Source organism: Sorex fumeus, unplaced genomic scaffold (assembly GCF_029834395.1).
Source record: "Sorex fumeus unplaced genomic scaffold, SorFum_2.1 ptg000043l, whole genome shotgun sequence".
Classification (NCBI taxonomy): domain Eukaryota; kingdom Metazoa; phylum Chordata; class Mammalia; order Eulipotyphla; family Soricidae; genus Sorex; species Sorex fumeus.
This window is the reverse complement of record NW_026606100.1, coordinates 7,830,268-7,852,310: the sequence shown is the minus strand read 5'-3', so window position 1 is coordinate 7,852,310 and position 22,043 is coordinate 7,830,268. Positions and strand designations below refer to the sequence as shown.

At 40.0% G+C, this 22,043-nt stretch overlaps 1 protein-coding gene across 1 annotated transcript in view; it reads left to right on the top strand.

The window, feature by feature from the left end:
- Positions 1-7,328: 7,328 nt before the first annotated feature.
- LOC130029798 (gastric triacylglycerol lipase-like) overlaps positions 7,329-22,043 on the top strand; it is a 35,398-nt gene continuing 20,683 nt past the window's right edge. Inside the window, exon 1 of the mRNA XM_056120824.1 lies at positions 7,329-7,365. The gene's annotated coding sequence lies outside the window, so the exon portion shown is untranslated. The remainder of the gene's footprint in view (positions 7,366-22,043) is intronic.

Sequence of the window (22,043 nt, the reverse complement as noted above, 5' to 3'; positions counted from 1 at the left end):
GATGAGGACAGCCAGGCACAGGGGCAGAAGACTCTGCCTTAATCTGATTAAAATGTGATCCAGCCCCGAGAAAACTCCAGAACTTCCAGATCAGGACAATCAGAGAAGAGCCTATAAAAGACACCTTGAACAAAGGAAGGGCATGCATATGCTGCTTGAGCCTGTGTTGCTTGCACCTGCATGGCAGAGCACACGTGGTGCCTGAGCTGAGCACAAGTGTTGCCTGCATCTCCCCTCTTGAGATGTGTACTTTTATGCTTTCCTATCTAATGCTGGGATGTGTGTTGGGGCCCTCCACCCTTGGTGAAACCCGCGTTCCCTCTTGAGCACATTGCTATCTCTTACTCTCTACTCTCCCACTTTCTCTTCCTCCTTCCTTCAAAAATCCTCCAAATGGAATCTGTTTTACTTCACTGCTTGTCTGCTCCTGAAATTCTTTTCTGTGAGCGAGACAAGAACCCAGTAACCCTGGGTCCCGGGTGGAAGAGGCAGATCAGGAGAAAGTGACTGTCTTTTCCTCCTGACTCATGTGGGTCACCTGTGGGGTCCACCAACATCAATGAGAACATTCTGATGTCTGTTGGCCCCACGGGTGGCTCACGTGAAGTGGGAAGGAGAAAAACAGTCACTTTCTCCCGATCTGCCTCTGGCATCTGGGACTCAGGATTACTGGGTTCTTGTCTCGCTCACAGAAAAAAATTTCAGGAGTATACAAGCAGTGAAGTAAAACAGATTTTATTTGGAGGTTTTTTGAAGGTGTGGAGGGGGTGAGAATGAGAGAGAGAGAGGAGAAAATAATGCACTAAACATGAGTATTAGACATGAAAGCATGAAAGTACACATCTCAAGAGGGGAGATGCGGGCAACACATGTGCTTGGGTGCCACATGTGCTCGACCATGTGAGCATAGGCAGCACAAGGGCTCAGGCAGCATATGTGCACCCTGCCTTTATTCAAGGTGGCTTTTATAGGCTTATATAGTCGCTTCTCGGGTTGTCTTGATCCAGAATATTCTGGAGTCTTCTTGGGGCTGAATCACTAAACTTTATTGGATTAAGGAAGAGCTCCAAGGGTTTGAGGAATTTCGTAAGGAGGAGTCCAATCGCAGGGTCCACTGCTGAAGCTCTTATCAGGTCTCTGTTTTTCCACATAGACAAGGTGGATCAGCCTTAGAATTTTCCTCACAGAAATTTTGTTGACCTAAGTTTCATTGCTAGCACCTTTCCCTGTGTATCTACCTGCATCAATTTGTATAATGCAAACAGCAGGTTTTAATAATGGGATTAAATTAAATTAGAAAGCACAGACCAATGTGCTTTCTACTACCATATATTCCAGAATGGTTATTGCAGTACTAAAACATAAAGCATTGAGATCGCATGTCCTTTCCCAGAAAGGAGCGTAATATGACGCTTGCCATAACCATACCACTGGATGCCGCACCAGGCTGTTTTACTCAGGGAGCCCCAGAGGGGTGCGGGTGAGGCCCCTCCCCTCCCCAAGGGACCCAGCTCCAGCAGCTAAATACCTTTAGAACTCAACTGCCACCATGCTCAGAGTCACTGTCCACATGCTCGGGCCAAGTCTCACCCACAAAGCCTCATTCACAACCTCACAATACTTCATAAGACACATCCTGTCCATAGTCCAAGAGTACCACACCACATTTGATGGGATTCAAAGTAGGAGGTAACCAGCCTTAGGCGGAAATATTATATTATTTTGGTTCTGCTTCAGAAACACCTGAATATGGTGGTGGGAAGGTGTAATGGAGGTAGGAAGGTGTAATGGTGGTGGGATTTGAATATTAAATGTAATTAGGGGCTGGAGAGATAGCACAGTGTGTAGGGCATTTGCCTTTTATGCGGTCGACCCGGGTTGATCCCAGAATCCCATATGGTCCCCTGAGCACCACCAGGAGTAACTCCTGAGTGCAGAGTCAAGAATAACCCCTGTGCATCGCCAGCTGTGACCCAAAAAGCCAAAAAAAAAATGATAATAATAAAATAAAAATAAATAAATGTAATTAAATATTGTGAACTGTAGCAGAGTCTCCTGCCCCCACGCCTGGCTGTCTTCGCTGGGGCCCCTTGGAGGGAGCGGGTTGAGTTTCCCTCCCCATCCCAAGCAGAACTCCGGTAGCCGAAGACCTCCAGAACCAGCCACCATCATGCTGAGACCACTCTCCACACACATGAAGGTACCAGCAGAGGAACAAAGGCATGCGGGTCCCAGGGCTGAGATCTCCAAGCCTGCTCGGATCAGGGCTGAGCATCCTCCACCCAGATCCTCCATCTTCCAGTAGGCCGGGGTCACACCCACCAACTGGCCACCAGCGCCATGTACTCCCATCAATGGCCAAGACCCAGAGACTATAAAACCCAGCTTCTGGAAGTGCATGGCCGCATTTGTGGCTGCGTGACATCTTGTTATCTCATTCTTACTTTGGACAACCTGGCAGGCTACCGAATATAACCTGCCCACACGGCAGAGTCTGGCAAACTCCCTGTGGTGTATTCAATATGCCAAATACCAGTAACAATGATGGGTCTCATTCTCCTAACCCTGAAAGAGCCTTGAATATGGCACTTTTTAAAATCCCAGGGCTAGGACAAAGGAGACGTTACTGGTGCCTGCTCGAGGCAATTGACGGACAACAGGATGATCATGATCATGATCGTGAACTGTAGCACTGTAGCACTATCCTCCCATTGTTCATTGATTTGCTCGAGCGGGCCCAGTACATCTCCATTTTGAGACTTCTTGTTACTGTGTTTGGCATATCGAATACGTCACGTGTAGCTTGCCAGGCTTTGCTGTGGGGGCGAGATACTCTCGGTAGCTTGCTGGGCTCTCCGAGAGGGGTGGAGGAATCGAACCCAGCTCTACCGGGCTGGCTGCATGCAAGGCAAACACCCTACCGCTGTGCTATCGCTCCAGCCTTATTGTGAACTACTTTATAAAATAAAAAAGATAAATAAAATAAATAAAAAATAAAGCATTATAAAACTCTTGCCTCATGTGCAGAAGTTTCTAAAGAGAGAATTACAAATAATGGTTTGGATCACTCACTGTATCACTGTCCTCCCGTTGTTCATCGATTTGCTCGAGCAAGCCCAGTAACATTGAGAGACTTGTTACTGTGTTTGGCATATCAAATATGATCCGATATGGAATCGAACTCTGGTCGGCCATGTTGGCTGCATGCAAGGTAAATGCTCTACAATCTATGCTATCGCTCCAGCCCATGGTTTGGATACATTTAGCTAAATCATTGCCAAGTATACAATGATCCAAGTATCCAATTGGCAAACTAACAAGGCTTTAAGTCTTTTTTTAAGCTTAAGATAAAAAAAAAAAAGGCAGCATGTGCTTTTGAAGGTTATCAACTGGAAAAATGTAGATAAGATAATCTAGGGTGGAGAATTTTATTTTTGAAATTAACTTCACTAAATTTCAAGGTAAGACGAGGGAGGGGTGGTGGGGGAAGGATTGTTTAAACACTTCAATAGGTAGAGATTTTAATAAGTATTTTTCTGTGTATACTAAATACTAAATGATATTTTAATTTTAGTGTCATCTAAATTTCCTGATAACCTGAAGGAGCAATCTAAATTATTTTGTACCTTTTCTCAAAGAACAAAGAGAAAATTGTAAATTCAGTTTTGCAGAATGTGTAAAATCTGTACACACATATTCTCTTCTCTGCAATCCTTAAATTGCTTTTACCTTTCCTTTCTTGGAACATAAGCAAAGTCTAGTCTTCATTTTTTTCTTCTCTATTTTATTCTTCCTCCTTTCTCTCAAAAGTTGCAGTAATATCTAATCAACAATCTAAAAACTTATTGACAAATTATAATTATCAAATCTGACTTATTGTCTACTTTTTAGATACTCTGTGAGCTAAGAAAATTGTTTGCATTTTTTAATGATTAAAACAAACCAAAGGTAGAATCATACTTATGACAGAAATATTGTAAAATTTAAATTTGAATCTATGAAGCTTTAATAGCCCTTATCTATCTTTATTTACTTTATTTATTTACTGCTTTAGCAGTTTATGAACTACACTAAGACTTACAGCAGTGATCATGTATCCTATGAAATGTATGACTGTACAGAAAAAGCTTGTTGATCCCTGATCTGGATCAAAAATCTTTTTCTTTCATTCCTTCTCACTCCCTCATCTGTCACTAATTTCTGACTGTGATTGATTCTTAAAATATTGCTGAGACTGATAGTCATCCTTACTTTTGGGGATGATGGGAAATGACTATGATTGTAGCCTGTGTTTATGTGTGTGAGCGTGCATGTGTGTGTGTGTGTGTGTGTATACATGCACATGAAGACATGTTAGTAACCACAATGTTCTAGTAGTATATAGAGTATTTGCTTCCATTTCTGAATTTTAATGGCAGGTCCATAATGATTTCAAATGAAGCAATGACATTATTAAATTGATCAATAAGCTTACTCTAATGTCCAAAGGATATTAAATTGGTAGCTTTAAAAATAGAAAAGAAAAAGGAAATTTTAAGATTTCTAGTTTAATTTGAGCCAGATATGAACTAATTTGGACAAAATTGGTATGCTGATAGAATTAAGAATAATTTAAAGCACATTAAGAATTATTTAGAGTACATTAAGAATTATTTAGAAAGTAGAATTAGCATGATTTGATTGATTGGATGAGAAATTTTTGAAAGAAAGACTTTGCTAAGAACATAATTCTTGAATTATAAATAGTAAAATTAATGATTCATTCTGACGTAGGTAGAAAAATTAAGGAAGAACCGCCCCCACATCAAGGCAATAAAATTTCTGGGAAGTAATAAAGCCACCAGTGCTAAGTCTGACCTACCTTGTCAATACAGAAAGCAAGACTTGATAAGAACTTCTCTAGCAGCAGGCCCTGAGGAGACTGGACCATTCCTACAGAAAGGGCCTGAAGGGAATTACTGGAGAACCCTCAGTTCCTTCCTTTAATCTGATCAACCCTCAGCTAGCCTACACCAGAAAAGACTGGACCCACTCTCTGAGAGAAGATCCAGCAGGAGCAATGGTCAAGAAAAGGAGTTTCAAAGCAGACCACTCCCAACTCTACCCACTTAGCAACAATCCTAGCCAACAAACTTTTAGTTAGAAAACCCCATGTGGGGGTGGCTTGGAAAAATCCTGTAAAAGTCACCTTGAGCAAAGGCAGGGCTCGAATATGCTGCCCAAGGGCATATGCTGCTTGTGCCCCCAGTGGCCAAGGACACGTAGCACCTGAACAAATGTGTCACCCGCATCTCCTCTCTTGAGATGTGTACTTTCCTGTTTCCATATCTAATGCTGGGGTGTATTTAAAGCTCTCTCTGCCCTTGGAAGAGCCTGCATTCTCTTTGGAGCACGTTACTCTCGTTTTCTCTCTCTCCTCCCCTTCCAAAACCTCCAATAAAATCTGTTTTACTTTACTGCTTGATTACCCCTGAAATTCTTTTTTGCAAGGCAAGACAAGAACCTAGCAACCCTGGGTAAGGGTTGGCTTTCCAACCCTTTTTCTAGGACTGACTTTCCTTTCCTGCAAAAACCAATTTGTTGTTCCAGTCTGAGTCTGTGGTACCCTAAGATATCTGGTGGTAGGGATCAACTCCCATGCCCAGACCCAGTGGACATCAGGTGTGGCTTGATGGCCACCTGGTAGGGTTGTCAGGGCCTATGGCAAGTTGGGGCCCATAGCAGACTTTATCAGTCCTGGCCTTCCCAGCTGGGTTTCAGGGTTGCAGAGGCAGATTAGATGAGAGTAACTATGTCTCAAATAAGCTATCTGTGGGGTCCCACCAACTTCAAAGGGTACATGTGGATACTAATTGGATATAAGATAAGGAAATTTTTGATTTGCAGGGCAAATATTTGTACCCTAATTACTTCACTTTTCAGAACATCGCATGTGTGTGTGTTTTCTATTTTCTGTATATTATTACATTGTAAAGATAAAGACAATCTAGTTGCACCCTCATACCTAACAGCAAACTGTAAACTTGAACAATCATAGTTAACTTCCTTTTATTTTCAGAGCTTGTTCTGGGGTCACCAACTTGGCTGAAGAGTAGGTGTGAAGAACAGTTTATCTTAATGGAAAGCTTTACATGAGTCATTATTTATTCTTACAGATCTAGGAAGGAACAGATTATCCAGGAGGTAATCGAGGTGGCCAGGGATAATGATATGATTTTATAGAAAATCAAATCAAGCTGAGAATACAGTTGTTTTCAGTTCATGAAGACATTTCATCCAGGGTTAATGATGGGATTATCACAACCAACTTCAATACTCCTGTAAGCACTGTAGCACTGTCTGTAGCACTGTTCTCCCATTGTTCATTGATTTGCTTGAGCAGGCACCAGTAACATCTCCATTGTGAGATTTATTGTTACTGTTTTTGGCATATCAAATATATCACGGGGAGCTTGCCAGGCTCTGCCATGCAGGCAGGAAACTCTCAGTAGCTTGCCTCTGAGAGGGACAGAGGATTTGAACCCAGATCGGCTGTGTGCAAGGTAAATGCCCTACTCGTTTTGCTATCGTTCCAGCCCACTCCTGAGACAAGAAAATTTAGTCCAGAGATTGAGAAAATTACCCAAAGACTTATTATTTTCTCCTTAGTTCATTACTCTGTCCTATGTTATGTCTGCCATTAGGCAGACAAAATGCTGAAGTAGTCACTAAAAAATTTTGTAATTAGCAATTATATGCCACTCTGTGTTTCAGTAATGTTATAAAATCAGATTACTTCAGGAAATGTGTTCTAAAACTGTTGTTACCAAGAGTCACTAGCATAAAGTAAAATAGCAAATGTTATTCAATTGTGAAAGAACCTGAAAATCAGTGAAACCTGAAAACCAAAAATCAATATTAGATAAAGATAACTGTCTTGCCCCAAGCCTAAAGATAAGAATAGATTGTCCTCAGTTTATCCTTCCCCTAATTATTTTTTTAGGTTTTTAGATAAAATAGAGTGAGTCTCAGGAAACCAGCCCTTGAGGAGATTCAATTGTTGGTTCTGGCACCCACTGACCTAGAATTCACCCTTCCTAAAAATGTGTCTCTCCACTCGCTTTCTCTATAAAAATGGATTCTTGTGACTGACTATAAAGACAAGATGATGGTTTCCTTCTGTAGACATGAATTCACAAGTCATTCTAACCTGGTGACTTGTTGACAATAAAGCTCTTTCTCAACCCATCTCTGTCTCTCATTTGATTGGTCCTGAGTCACAGTGGAACTGAGTCCTTCGAAATTACAAATTTCATAAGTGCGTAAGGAGTGGAGTCTACTGTGGCAAGCCGTCTTGGATCAGAAAACTTTGGGGTAAGCCCTTCGGTCAACAGAGCTCTTTTTGCCCTTAGAATTGTCTTGTCTTCTTCTCTTTCCCAGTCGAACACTGCCTCTCATGCCACTCTAAGTGGGTTTTAAGAAATAGTGGTGGGGGCGCATATGCTGTCCAAGCCTGTGTGCTGCTTGCACCTGTGTGGCTGAGTACATGAGGTGCCTGAGCACATGTGTTGCCCACATCTCCCCTCTTGAGATGTGTACTTTCATGCTTTCCTATCTAATGCTGGGATGTGTGTAGGGTCTCTCTCTTGGAGATGCCCACATTCTCTCTTGAGCATGTTACTCTCTCTCCCTCTCTCTCTCCCTCTCTCATTCTCTCCCACTCCATGCATTCAAAAAACCCTCCAAATAAAATCTGTTTTACTTAAAAAAAAATAGCAGTGGGTAAGTCAATCTTCCATGTGTGGGACTACTTCTTTTTGTATAAATGGGAAAAACACTGCCTTGGGTACATGCCCTCAAAATTCCATTCCTCTATGTCTGGGCTTCATGTCTCTGTAGATGAGAAAATTTTCAAACCTCTAAGAGTAGGAAGAGGATGTGTGAATTGATTCATCTGTCTATGTGTGGTTACTTCTGTGATTGTTTACAAGATGAAAGGGTACTCTAAAAAAAAGGGAATTTTGCTCTAAAAGACACTTCAAAAGCCAGGAGATAGCACAGTGGTTCGGGTGTGTGCCTGGCAGGCTATTGATTCATTTTAGATTTTCAGCACCACCTATTCCCCCAAATATTTCCAGAAGCTTCCCTGGAGACCTTGAAAAACCTTCAGGTATGGTTCTGGAGGCCCCCAGAAGCAATGGGGTGGCCTGGGTATTCTCTGCACTGTAGGGCTTAAATAGTATTGCATTCTTGGGTTCTTGCACTGAACTGATGACCCAGATGGTCAAAAATTGTCTTTGTAGGTCCCAGACCAACTGAGCATCACTTGGAATCCCTCCTCCTCATTTCATCACTTTGTGAGAACTCTGGAAGCTAGGTTAGAGTCTGAAATAGTAATCAAACTGTTTATATTTCATTTGACTCGTTAACAAATAGGGCTGAAACTATAGCACAGCGGGCAGGGCATTTGCCTTGCACATGGCCGACCCGGGTTTGATTCCTCTGCCCCTCTTGGAGAGGCTGGCAAGCTACTGCGAGTATCCTGCCCCCATGGCAGAGCCTGATAAGCTCCCCGTGGCATATTCTATATGCCAAAAACAGTAAGAACAAGTCTCACAATGGAGATGTTACTGGTGCCTGCTCGAGCAAAACGATGAACAATGGGAGGACAGTGCTACCATGCTACAGTTAACAAATAGCACAGACTAGAATATTTTCTGGAAGCTAAAATAAGATAGGATAAATTATTGCCAGAAACCAGAGAAATATGTGAGTTCTTCTACCAACCCTATGACCCTAATGACTTTCTGAGGGGTCAGCTAACTATGAGCTGTATTTACGTGCATGTTTTGGTCTGGATATGTGTTATGTGCTGCAATTTTTAGATTTGTCCATGAATCCACGGAGAGGTTTCAGTTTTTTGTTTCTTGCTTCTTTATGTATTAGGGGATCTCCTGCACGGCAGAGCCTGGCAAGCTACCCGTGGTGTATTCAATATACCAAAAACAATAACAATAACGAGTCTCATTTCCCTGACCCTGAAAGAGCCTTCAATACAACAGCGTTGGGAAAGACAAGTAAGGAGAGGCTGCTAAAATCTCAAGGCTGGGACAAATGAGATGTTACCGGAGCCCGTTTGAGTAAATCAATGAACAACGGGATGACAGTGACAGTGACAGTGATTTTTGTCTCTAGGCTCTTTCTATTCTGTTGTTAACAAGGCAAACATTGCAAAATTATCAGGGGGTTCTTAAAATTGTTCTAAATTCAAAATATCCAAATCTTAGCTAAAACTATTCATTGATGTTGGTTCTGTCCTTCTGTCCTGACCATGTGGTGACTGAATTTTGGATCTTTCGAATTAAGTTCAAGATTTCTAAACTGGTTACTAGATTATGAAAAACTATAAAGAATAATCAATTAAAAATTCTTCTTCTTCTTTTTTTTTGGGGGGGTCACACCCAGTGATGCTCAGGGATTACTTCTGGCTCTGCATTCAGGAATTATTCCTAGCCATGCTTGGGGGACCATAAGGGATGCTGGGGATCAAACCAAGTTCGGCTGTGTGCAAAGCAAATGTAGAATACCCTCTGTACTATCACTCCAGCCCCAAATTTAAACATCTTATTGGAAAAAAATTAAATAGATTTTTAAAAAGTAAATACATAACAAAAAATATGACTAGCGAAGCAATATTTTAAAGATCTAAGACTGTATCTTAACCAACATTATGGCTTTTGTGCTTTTGCTGTAACACCAAAATGCCTTTAAAGTTTTAGTGCTCACCAGGACTTTGATATTTCATACAAATTCATTTGTTTAATTTTTAGTTGAAAAAACATTATTTAGGCTCCATGATTCTAAATACTGATAATGGCAAGATTTCATGTGTAGAACATTCGAGCAACACAACCTCCACTAGAGTCACCTTCCACTGTGTTCCACTGTTCACCCCATCTATTTCCCCAACCACTAATCCACAGCCCCCTAACAGTAAAGCTTTTTCTACTAAAGATAAGTTTTCAGTTTCTGTTTCCATTGGCATTTGTTATTTCCTTACAATGTTACTTTTTATCCCAAATAGGAGAGAACATTGCTCTTTGTCCATCCTTCTCCTTTTGACTAACTTTGCTCAGCAAGATACTCACCAAATCAACCCCTTTGGCAGCATATTGCATGATGTAGCAAGGCAGAAATTCAATTCATTTTCCTCTACTTATTTACTTACAAGAAATGTCTTTAGGTGCTTAAATTCCTATTTATTTATTTATTTATTTATTTATTTATTAGTGAGACACCATGAGGAACAGTTGTAGACTTACAAACTTTTGTGTTCAGATTTCAGTTATACAATGATCAAGTACCCATCCCTCCACCAGTGCCCATTCTCCACCACCAATGAACCCAGTTGCCCTCCCACCCCCCCAAACCCTCCCCCCCCCCGCCAAGTCTATGGGAGGACATTCCCTTTGGCTCTCTTTTCTTTAGGGTGTTGTGGTTTGCAATAGAGGTATTGAGTGGTGCTCCCTTCTCTATCTGAGCTGCCTTTTGCCCTAGCATGTGTGGCTGGCCTCCAAGCCATTGAGTAAACTTCCTGGTACTTATCTCTGCTATTCTTGGGTGTTAGTCGCCTATTTTGTTACTTTATGTTCCCCAGATGAGTGCAATCTTTCTATGTCTGTCCCTCTTTTTCTGACTCATTTCGCTTAGCATGATACTTTCCATGTAGTACCACTTGTAAGTAAATTTCATGACTTCAGCTTTTCTAACAGCTGCATAGTACTCCACTGTGTAGATGTGCCAAAGTTTCTTTTTTTTTTTTCTTTTTGGGTCACACCCGGCAATGCACAGGGGCTTATTCCTGGCTCTGTACTCAGGAATTACTCCTGGCGGTGCTCAGCGGACCATATGGGATGCTGGAGATCGAACTCAGGTCCGCCATGTGCAAGGCAAACGCCCTACCCGCTGTGCTATTGCTGCAGCCCCCGTACCAAAGTTTCTTTAACCAGTCATCTGTTCTCTGGCACTCAGGTTTTTCCCAGATTCTAGCTCTTGTAAACAGTGTGGCAATGAACAAACAAGTGCAGATGTCACTATAGTCACAAGTGCAGACTATACTTTATTGCCTCTCTGGGATATATTCTCAGGAGTATTGCTGGGTTAAACGGGAGCTCAATTTCTAATTTTTTGAGACTTTTCCATATTGTTTTCCAAAAGGGCTAAACCAGTCGGCATTCCCACCAGCAGTGAAGGAGGGTCCCTTTCTTGCACATCCCCCCCCCAACAACGGTTGCTTTTGTTCTTTTGGATGTGGACCAGTCTTTATGGTGTGAGATGATATCCCATTATTGTTTTGATCTGCATCTCCCTGATGATTAGTGATGTAGAGCATTTTCTCATGCACCTTTTTGCCATTTGGATTTCTTTGAGAAAGTTCATTTCGTCACCCCATTTTTTGATGGGGTTGGATTTAAACTCCTATTTAAAACCCTTCATGATCAGCCTCATGTAGAATCACCTACAATTAATTAAACTGATTAATTCTCAATACCAGTATTAGTCATAAATGGGATCTTATTATTATTTGTGCATTAGTGCTCAGCAAACAAAGGATTCTTAAATAATAACCAGGCTACAGAAATCACACGTAGTCACTTTCAATAATATATTTCCTTTTGTTTTTGTAAACATTTGTGCAATTTTTCTATGTATACAGCTTTGTGAACAGACCAAACTACAATATTCCACATTATAAAATCTAATAAAATATGTTTCCTCAGGGACTGGAGAGACAGTACAGCAGGTAAGACACTTGCCTTGCATATGGCTGATCTGGGTTGATTCCCAGTACCTCCAGGAGTGATTGTACAGCACCACAGGGTATGACCCCAAAATTTAAAAAAAAACTAAAAAATTAGTTTTTAGTTAAACTAAAACTAAAGTAAAACTAAAACTAAAGTAAACTTTAGTTTAGTTAAACTAAAACTAAAGTAATCTAAAGTAAAGTAAAAAATTACTTCCTCTCCCCAATTCTGCAGTGTTTCTGGAGGAAAAAAATGGATATAAAACCAAATATTTCAGCAGTGTGAATAGAATTTACCAAAAGTCAAACATGGCATAAAGGAGGAAATGTTTGGAGGAAGCAAATATTTCAGTGTAAAATTTTTGAAGTTGTGAAGATAGGCTAGAAAGATCCTACATGAAAATGACAAAAAAAGCCCTGACAAAGAAAGCAAGAAAACAAATGCCAAACTGAGCAGGTAAAGAATGAGGTCTCAGCTCTTCTATTAGCATTTGTGAGCAACTTTAAGGAACCCTCTGTCTCACATACAGAAATCTCTCCTCTCTAGTGACTGAGCACCTCTGAATCTTTATTTCTATCTAGTTAAGAAACTTTCTCTTTCTTTCCTTCCCTTTCTTCGCTTACCTTCTTTCTTTTCCTTCTCTTTTTTTCTCCCTTCGTACCCTCTCTCTCTTTCTTTCTTTCTTTCTTTCTTTCCTTTCGCCCTCGCCTCCCTCCCTCCCCTCCCCTCCCCTCCCCTCCCCTCCCTCCCTCCCTCCCTCCCTCCCTCCCTCCCTCCCTCCCTCCCTCCCTCCCTCCCTTTCTTCCTTCCTTCCTTCCTTCCTTCCTTCCTTCCTTCCTTCCTTCCTTCCTTCCTTTCCTTCTTTCTTCCTCCAGCTGAGCTCAGACCTTATTCCTAGCTCTGCACTTAGGGATCATTCCAGTGATACCCAAGAGCCATATGGAATGTGGGGACCAAACCTGGTTGTCAGCATGAAAGGCAAATCGTCAACTCACTGTACTATTATCTGGCCCCAAATCATTCCTTCTTTAGAATATAATTAAATGTATATTTATATATAGCACTGTAGCACTGTCCTCCTGTTATTTATCAATTTGCTCGAGCAGGCACAGTAATGTCTCCATTGTGAGATTTGTTGTTACTGTTTTTGGCATATCGAATACGCCACAGGGAGCTTGCCAGGCTCTGCCGTGCGAGCGAGATACTCTCTGTAGCTTGCCGTGCTCTCTGAGAGGGACAGAGGAATCGAACCTGGGTCAGTTGCGTGCAAGGCAAACGCCCTACCCACTGTGCCATCTCCCCAGCCCATATTATAATGAAATATTTTGTAATAAGAGAAAATAGTTGTAATGAAAAGTTAAATATATAGCATATATTGTTCCTCTTGGGAGTCATACCCTGTGGAGCTTGAGGACTTTTCCCAGCTCTGTATTTGAGAGTCACTCCTGGCAATACTTGGGGGACCATCTGGTTCTGGGTATAAAACTTGGGCCCCCTACATACAAAGCATACATTCAGCCCATTGCAAGAAATAAAAACTATCAATTACATGCTAATTGATTTTCCTCCAGAATGGAGTTGTACAGATAAAATTTTATTTATGGTAGAGAGTGACTCTCAATAGCTCAAGCAGAAAGTGTTTTATATGTGAAATTAGATGCTTTCCACAAATTATGAAATGACAATTAGGAAAGTCATTTACTAGAAATAGGTCATTAAAAGAAAATAATATAGAGGTTCAAGAATAAAAGGACAGAATGATGACATAACTAAGATAAAAGAGTAGGAAACCTCACTCTGCCTTCCACACTCAAGAATCATTGGTCTCACTGCTTTCAGGAACAAACACAGCTATGGGAGAGCTCTGGAGTCCACTGAAGAAATTTCAGTAACAAAATGAGAACAAAATTCTTGATCATAACCACAGAAACTGAAGGAAGGCAGGTTCATTTTTACATGTGTCCCGCAAGTCCCCAAGCCTGCATTACACAAGATGCAAGTCCCCAGCTAGATAAAGTCCCTCCTCATCAGAAAAGTAAGAGCAGGGCTCTTCTATATTATAGTGGGGGTTTTCCTGTTAGATGGTAGGTATTTTGTGGGACAATGGGTTAAATTAATACAAAGACTGTTCAAGGGGGCAAAGAGAAAAGACAGTGGGCAGGGAAATTGCTTTACACATGACTGGCCAGAGTTCAATCCCCGGCACATCATATGGTCTCCCAGTCCTACCATTAGTGATGTCTAAGTGCAGAGCCAAAAGTAAGCCCTGAGTATTGCTAGGTGTGACCCCCTCGAAAAAAAATTTTTTTGTGAATTTTCAACATAGTCACAGTTTAAAGTAGCATAAGGTCTTCGTAGAATTATGTTTTATCCTATTTATTATTAGTGACAGTAAGTAAGTTGTCTTTAAATTCATTGCTTCTAGAAGAAAAACTAGTTATAATTTTTTTAAGTGTCAAATTCCACATAGACTGAGATTAGGGAAGAATCAATATTTTTATTTCTAATCTTTTAGGCAACCATAAAATAGATTACTGAAAATCAAACAGGATCTGATTTGTTAACTTGAAAAAAAAAACAAAGATAGCTCTGTTTTAGAATTTGTAGATAAAGGTCTGTGGATTGCTGGCAGTTCTTCTGACTGGTTTAATTAGTATTGAATTGACACCTTGAAGTCTAGAGTTAAGGGCATTGATCTCACCTTCAGATTCAACAAATCTCACCCTCAGCCTACTTTCCCATCTCTTCATCTACCACTATTTAAAAATGACAGATTTACAAGAGTACCTAGTACAATGAGGCCATCCAAGCAGTGAGGAGTAAAATTGAGGAGATTTGGGTCAAGACACAAAAATAATTGGATAGCGCTATGGAAAACTCTTGAAAGAGATGTCCTGACAAAGTTTATGAAGGAAGATTTAAAACAAGATTGTCTTTGGATTGTCACGTGATGCCCAGATAAGGGTGAACAGATTCATTAACACCCTATTAGCTTTAAACAACACTTTGTAGATTGTATGTGTTTTAACATATATTATTATGTGTAACCACTGGAGTCAATTCATGACGTAGTCAGTAGGTATCATCTTTAATTTGTGAGTAAACCAGCTCAGGTAGGTCCATTTGGCTAAGGATGAACAACTGCAGAACAGAGGCACTAGAAAAAAATTTCAGATTAAAGATGATTTTCTGGAGCACCTGTAAAAACAGTTTAAATAATTACTTTGAAATATTCTAAGGATCAAACGATTTGTATAGAAATTTATTTTCTGGTAGTTCTAGAGGCTGAGATTTTGAGGTTGAGTTATTAGTAGGCATGGTTTCTTTTGAGACCTCCCCACTCTTAACTTGCAGATCATTATCTTCCTCCCTAATCTCCACACCATTTCCCCTCTGTCTCAGCATATGTTCAAATAACCTCATTTTGTATGGAGGAACTAAAGCAACTCATCTAATACCTATAAAACTAAGCACTTATTAAGTGAAAAATCCTATACTGGAGTTATTAAAATGTAATACAAAATAATACAAATGTATAATAAATATAATATAATGATATTTTTGCTAAAATGATTTTGGTTTTGATTTTTTAATTTAATTATTATTATTTGAATCGTTATTGTGTTTGGTATATTGAATATATATACCAAATGTGCTGGAGTGATAGCACAGCGGGTAGGACGTTTGCCTTACACACTGCCGACTGGGCCGACCCATGTTTAATTCCTCCGCCCCTCTCAGAGAGCCCAGCAAGCTACTGAGAGTATCTAGCCCACATGGCAAAGCCTGGCAAGTTACCCGTGATGTATTTGATATGCCAAACACAGTAACAACAAATCTCGCAATGGAGACGTTACTGGGCCCCCTTGAGCAAATTGATGAACAACGGGAGGACAGTGCTACAGTGCTACTGTTTAGGTCTATGTTTATAACAGTGTTTTGATGTACAGTTACCACACCTCGGCAGCCTGTAAGTGTATATAAGGCATTCACCAATGCCTGTCATTTCAAGTCCCCTTCTTCATTCCTTGCCCGCTCATATCCCTTTATTTGATATTCTCAGTTCCATATTTCAGGGCTAAGATTTATCATTTGATAAAGCAGTGCTCCGGGGACCACGTGGTGCAGAGGATTGAACCTGGGCCTCAATCTGGCCCTGGACTATATTCTTGAGGCAATGTGAACCACTTTAGATTTTGAAGTTTAAACCCATTATTAGTGCTCCAATATTTATGCCGGGGATTTGAATACTAACACAATTATTTCTTTAAAAATATATTGTAAGGGGCCAGAGCAATAGTTCAGGAGCTAGGGCACCACCTTACACACATGGCTGATCTGAGTTCAATCCTCAGCATTGTATATGGTCCTCCGAGCACTGCCAGTAATTCCTGAGTTCAGGGCTGGCTGTGTTTCCCCCACCCGCCCAAAAAAATTGTAAACGATTGTCAGAGATGAAAACTTGATTTTCTGGGTTATTTTTATTTATGTACTATAAAATCTAATGGTTGTTATTTGGGCTCAATTATATTTTTTCATTGAACTCAGTTGTCAATAAAATTACTTTGTTTCTAATTAAATTCAATAATTCCATATAAAAAATGATACAACCCATGCCTGCCCTGTTCTAAAGAGCCTGGGAACCATTATCAGCAGATCTGTGTACCCTGATCAAAGACCATTTAAAAAATAACAAAAACACTAATCTCTGCTGATTACATTCACTTCAAAAGGTTATCTAACCATCCACTTTGAATTGTCTATGCTCTGCATTTTTAAAAATTAAGATGAAACCTTTTGCCATTTTGGGTCCCTTTATCTCAACCATACTACATAATTACTTCATTATACCTTTTGTTCAACAGTTTTTATGTATTTAAGCTATCAAGAATTAGTTCTAATGTTCTTAAAACACTTTTAATCATCATAATTCCGTTGGCCAATATTTGTGACTGTTTTTTACAATGAGATGGCCTAGATTAAGACTTTATAACTATTTAATTAGTGGGTGAGTAATTCTGGCCATTGTTGGTTTTTCTCTATATAAGTAAATGTAATGTTGAACAGCATATGAAGGATTCATAGAAACAATCCTAGCTGATCCCAAGAAGACTGTAAGTATTTCTAAGTAAAAGTAATATTTTAGTTTTTAGATTTTAACCCAACCATTATGTTTTAGTTTTTTTGTTTGTTTGTTTGTTTGTTTTTGCTTTTGGACCCAGTAATGCTTAGGAGTCACTCCTGGTTTTGCACTGAGGAATTACTCCTTGCAGTGCTTATGGGATGCTGGGGAAAGAACCTGGGTCAGACACATGCAAGGAAAGTGCCTCACCTGCTATACTATAGCTCCAGCCTGACCACTGCATTTTTAAGGGCTTAAATTGTTGGATATTCATCTGCCTAGATTCTGTTGAAGAAAAAAAGAATTTAAAACTCCCAATTATTTGGGGTTTTTTGGACAGGTTTATTAGACCTATGCATTGGCATAAGTGAAATGAGCAGAGAAAAAAAGCTGATGTATCCTGAAGTTTATTGAATATGGAACCTATTATCTAGTCAGTACAATAAGGTTGTACAATTTCTGTCATGTTGTTGTTATATAGATGTAGGAGTTATATCAGTGATAATAAACATGTGAGGAAAAGACAGAGTAAAGAAATGTTCAGATTTAAAAAAAAGAATTTTGCTGAATTTACATGTAAACGGGTCTTTCAGACCCCACTTAGGAATAATAGATTGTTTCTCTCACTTCCAGGTACAGGGAAAGATGATAATTTCTCCCCTCCGCCCCCACAACCCATACTCCTGATTTTCAGGCAAAGCATGGTTGGGCAAAGCATTAAAGCATTAAAGCATTGTTCCTGGGCCTGCTAGTCTCAATAACTTTCAACTAAAAACAATCAGCATATCACATTGACATATCCTGGAGTAGTCTGTTCTTTGCCTTAACTAGTCCTGATTAGGTGGCTAGAGAAAGCAGAAGCAGATTAACAGTTGAGTGATAGCGATCTTTAAAGAGAAATCTGAAAGCATATTTCATTAAAGATGAATAAATAGAAAATAATGAATCAAAGTACAATTTCCTACAACCCACCTAGCTAGAAATTTATTCCTGGCAATTGATCTGTCCAATCAAATGTATAAATTTTATTTAACTGATAAAAAATGCTAATCCTTGGGGCTGGAGACATAGCACAGTGGGTAGGGCATTTGCCTTGCACGCTGCTGACCTGGGTTCATTCCCAGCATCCCATGTGGTACCCTGAGCACCGCCAGGAGTCATTCCTGAGTGAAGAGCAGGAGTAACCCCTGTACATTGCCGGGTGTGACCCAAAAAAAGGATTAAAAAAAAAAAGAAAAATGCTAATCCTTTCTTGAAAAGAATTGTTAGATACTACTTGTCACATTTTATTTGCATCATAGTAATGTTTTTTTTTTTTACCAATTATCTTGCTTCAACTATAATAATACCTGCTGATAACAGGGGTGAGATATCCAATTCCATGTTGCCTGAAGGTTTAGATGGATGTGTTTATTTGCATTGCATGAAAAAAAAATCAGGGTTACCCAGATAAGGTTAGTTTATCTGTAAACATGTATCTGGTGTGTTTAAGGGTCTTTGATAATATTAGCACCTGCATGCCTTCAATTTTCATATACTGCTGTTAATCTGTAAGAGAGACTATACTGAACAATTTTTGATGTGGGGGGGAAAAATCTATAGTATGGTTTAGGCAATTACATACCTTGGTTTTTCCATCTTTGGTCTACCCAAATACAATCTGAGATACTGAACAGTCTAATTAAAGGAACAGCTAAGATACACAGCAAATTATGAAAGCATGGCCTGTGAAACATTTAGAGACCTGGAAAAATTCTATATTAAAATAATTTTAATATATTAGGCAAGTTTCAAGACATCATTTTGGGATACAAACCACATTTGATTTAAATAATCTTGGCATATTGTCCAGGAAAAAAATTCAGTGACATATCTGAACGTATAGGAAACTCTTTTTTTATTTATTTTTTTTGCTTTTTGGGTCACACCCGGCAATGCACAGGAGTTACTCCTGGTTCATGCACTCAGGAAGTACTCCTGGCAGTGCTTGGGGGACCATATCAGATGTTGGGAATCAAACCTAGGTCGGCTGCATGCAAGGCAAATGCCCTCCTGGCTGTGCTATTGCTCCAGCCCCATGAACGTATAGGAAACTCTTATCTGTTGTTTTCATCCAAATTAATGCTAGCACTTAATCTTTTGTAGAGATTTTCTGGGGGTCCAAACAAATCCTTAGAAAAAAAGGCAGAAGCGCATTCTTTATGCAGATATTTTATAATCCATATATCTTCCATAGATAATATACCAGGTACAAAAACTTGTTTAGCTCCTTTGCAGTATTGAGATCAGTGTTTCCAAAGAGGGCGCTACTGTCCCCCAGGGAGGTACTAGAACAATCTAGAGTAGCCATAGCAACCTTGGGAACACGGAGGACATTTTCTATTTGGTCTCTTTAAAAAAGTAGATCTCCAGGGGGAGTTGAGTGGAGTTTTTGCTTGTTTTTTCTGAAGAAAAAAAAAAGTTGGTAGAGGACTATAAATCAAATGAGGGGTGGTTACTGTGGTTGGTAAGCTGACAAAAAGCAGTGTTTGACTCGCTGGTAAAAAAAAAAAGGTTAAAGATTAAACATGATTTGAAAGAGTTTATAATGAAACTTAAAGAGGAGAAGCAGAATAGAGAGGGAGCGAGCACTTATGTTCTCTCCAGTTAGTTTTTTTTCATAAAATGACCTATAACTGAGGGAAGAAGAGTTTATGACATGAGAAGATTATGTGTTTTTTATAAAGTGTATATGAAAAGTTTTAAAGAAAAGGGGTATAGGTGAAGGACAAACATTATTTCTAAAAAGGGTAATTTCATATCTTCTATTAGGAGTATGCAAGTTTTGTTTGTTTACTTGTTAAGAGTCAAATTGTAATGCTTCTGGCCACTGAAATCAGTTTCTTGAGAAATTTTTCCCAATGTCATTTTTATATCTAAATTTTTATATTTTTTCAATATGCCCTGATGGTTGAGAATGGATAATAGAATTTTATGGCTAATTCTATGGCTAATAGAACTTTAATGAGTCTTCCCAAAGTTTTGCAAGTTAGTGAGTTTAGTTAGAATATAATTTCCAATATGGAAAGAAAAGGATATGCATTCTAAATGTTTGTAAGTATTGTCAGATATCTTTTGATTAACTTTGTAAAATACTTACCTTCTTAAGAACAGCATTTAAATGACTATTTCACCCAACTTGCCTGTACTAGGTGGAAATTGTTATAATATTAGAATTTGGAGGGGGGCATATTTGAGAGTGCTTAGGACTTACTCCCGGCTCTGTGCTCAGGGATTACTTCTGCAGGGAGGACCATATATGGTGTCAGGGATGGGACCCTGGTTAGACACATGAAAGACAGCAGTCTTACTGCAGCACAATCTTTCTGGTCCCATAACATTAAACATTTTATATTAAATATAATTAATTATAACTGATAATATCTGAAAAAATTAATTCTGTTTTTAAAAATTTTATTAGAGAAACACCATGAGGAACAGTTGTAGACTTACAAATTTTTGTGCTTGGGTTTCAGTTATACAATGATCGAGTGCTCATCCCTCCACCAGTGCCCATTCTCCACCATCACTAATCCCAGTATCCCTCCCACCCCCATCCCCCCATTTCCCCCCTGCCCCTGTGGCAGGGCATTCCCTTTTGTTCTTTCTCTCCTTTTGGGCGCTGTGGTTTGTATAAGAGGACTTGAGTGGCAATCATGTTCAGTCTATAGTCTACTTTCAGCATGCATCTCCCATCCTGGGTGGATCTTCCCAATACCCTTTATTTGGTGCTCCCTTCTCTATCTGAGCTGCCTTTACCCCTAGAGTGTGCAGCTGGCCTCCAAGCCATGGAGTAAACCTCCTGGTACTTATCTTGGCTATTCTTGGGTGTTAGTCTCCTATTTCGTTACTTTATGTTCCCCAGATGAATGCAATCTTTCTATGTCTGTCCCTCTCTTTCTCACTCATTTTGCTTAGCATGATACTTTCCATGTAGTACCACTTGTATGTAAATTTTATGACTTCATCCTGAAAAAATTAATTCTTAAGGCATTAGGCCACGATTCTTTCTTTCTTTTATTTTTTTCTTAATTAATTAATTAATTAATTTTTATTTTGAATACCCATCACTCCACCAGTGCCCATTTCCCACCACCACGGATCCCAGTATCCCTCCCAACCCCCATACCCCCCATTCCACCCTGCCTCTGTGGCAGGGCATTCCCCTCTGTTCTCTCTCTCCTTTTGAGTGTTGTGGTTTGCAAAAGAGTTAAGCCTGATTTTCAGGGAGAAACGTTGGATGATTTACTTTCCATTGATCACTTTGTATATATAAGGAGATGCCACGCAGTCGCTTACACGACCTCGCGATTTGGAAAAAAATGTCCTGGTTCCCGCATGCCCGAGCTATGCTTGTAGAGACTCATGGTCACTGGGTTCCATCTGGAGAAGGCAGGATGCGGCACATAGCCCATCTGGGACCTCCCAGTGAAATCGGCTCTGTTTGGGACCTGGAGCATTCTCTGAGAGCTGTGGTGCCCTCCAGCGGTGTTCTTCTTTGTTGCTGTGTGCTGTAAAGATGGCGCTGGGGGAGGGGGCGGGCTGTGGGCATGACTTCCGGAATCAGAGGTTGCCTGGGAGCCGGGTCGTCCCCATTGCAGTTTGGAGGAAATGTCCTGGTTCCCGCATTCCCAAGCTATGCTTGTAGAGACTCAGGCCACTATTCTTTCTATATGAAGGTTTCTACGTATCACAAAAATCCTATTGTTATTCTTTTTCTTACTGATTTGTTAAAGCTATTTAGATGTTTAAGAAAAGATTCCTTTGTCATAAGAGTTGCAGATATTTTATGATGATTAAAATATTTGGGGAGTTAATGGAGCTATAGTACAGTGGGTATGGTGCTTGCTTTGCATGTTATAGAACCAGGTTCAGTCCTTGGCATTTCATATGGTCCCCCAAGCCCACTAGGACTGATTCCTGAGCACAGTGCCATGAGTAATCCCTGGGCATTGCTGAGTGTGGTCCCCCAAAAAACCCCATATACATGTTTTTTAAAATAATTTAGAAAAGCCTCTAATTTCTTTGGAAGGGTCACAGTTGGCAGTGCTCAGGGCTTACTCCTGGCTCTGTGCTCAGGTATCATCCCTCTCTGGGCT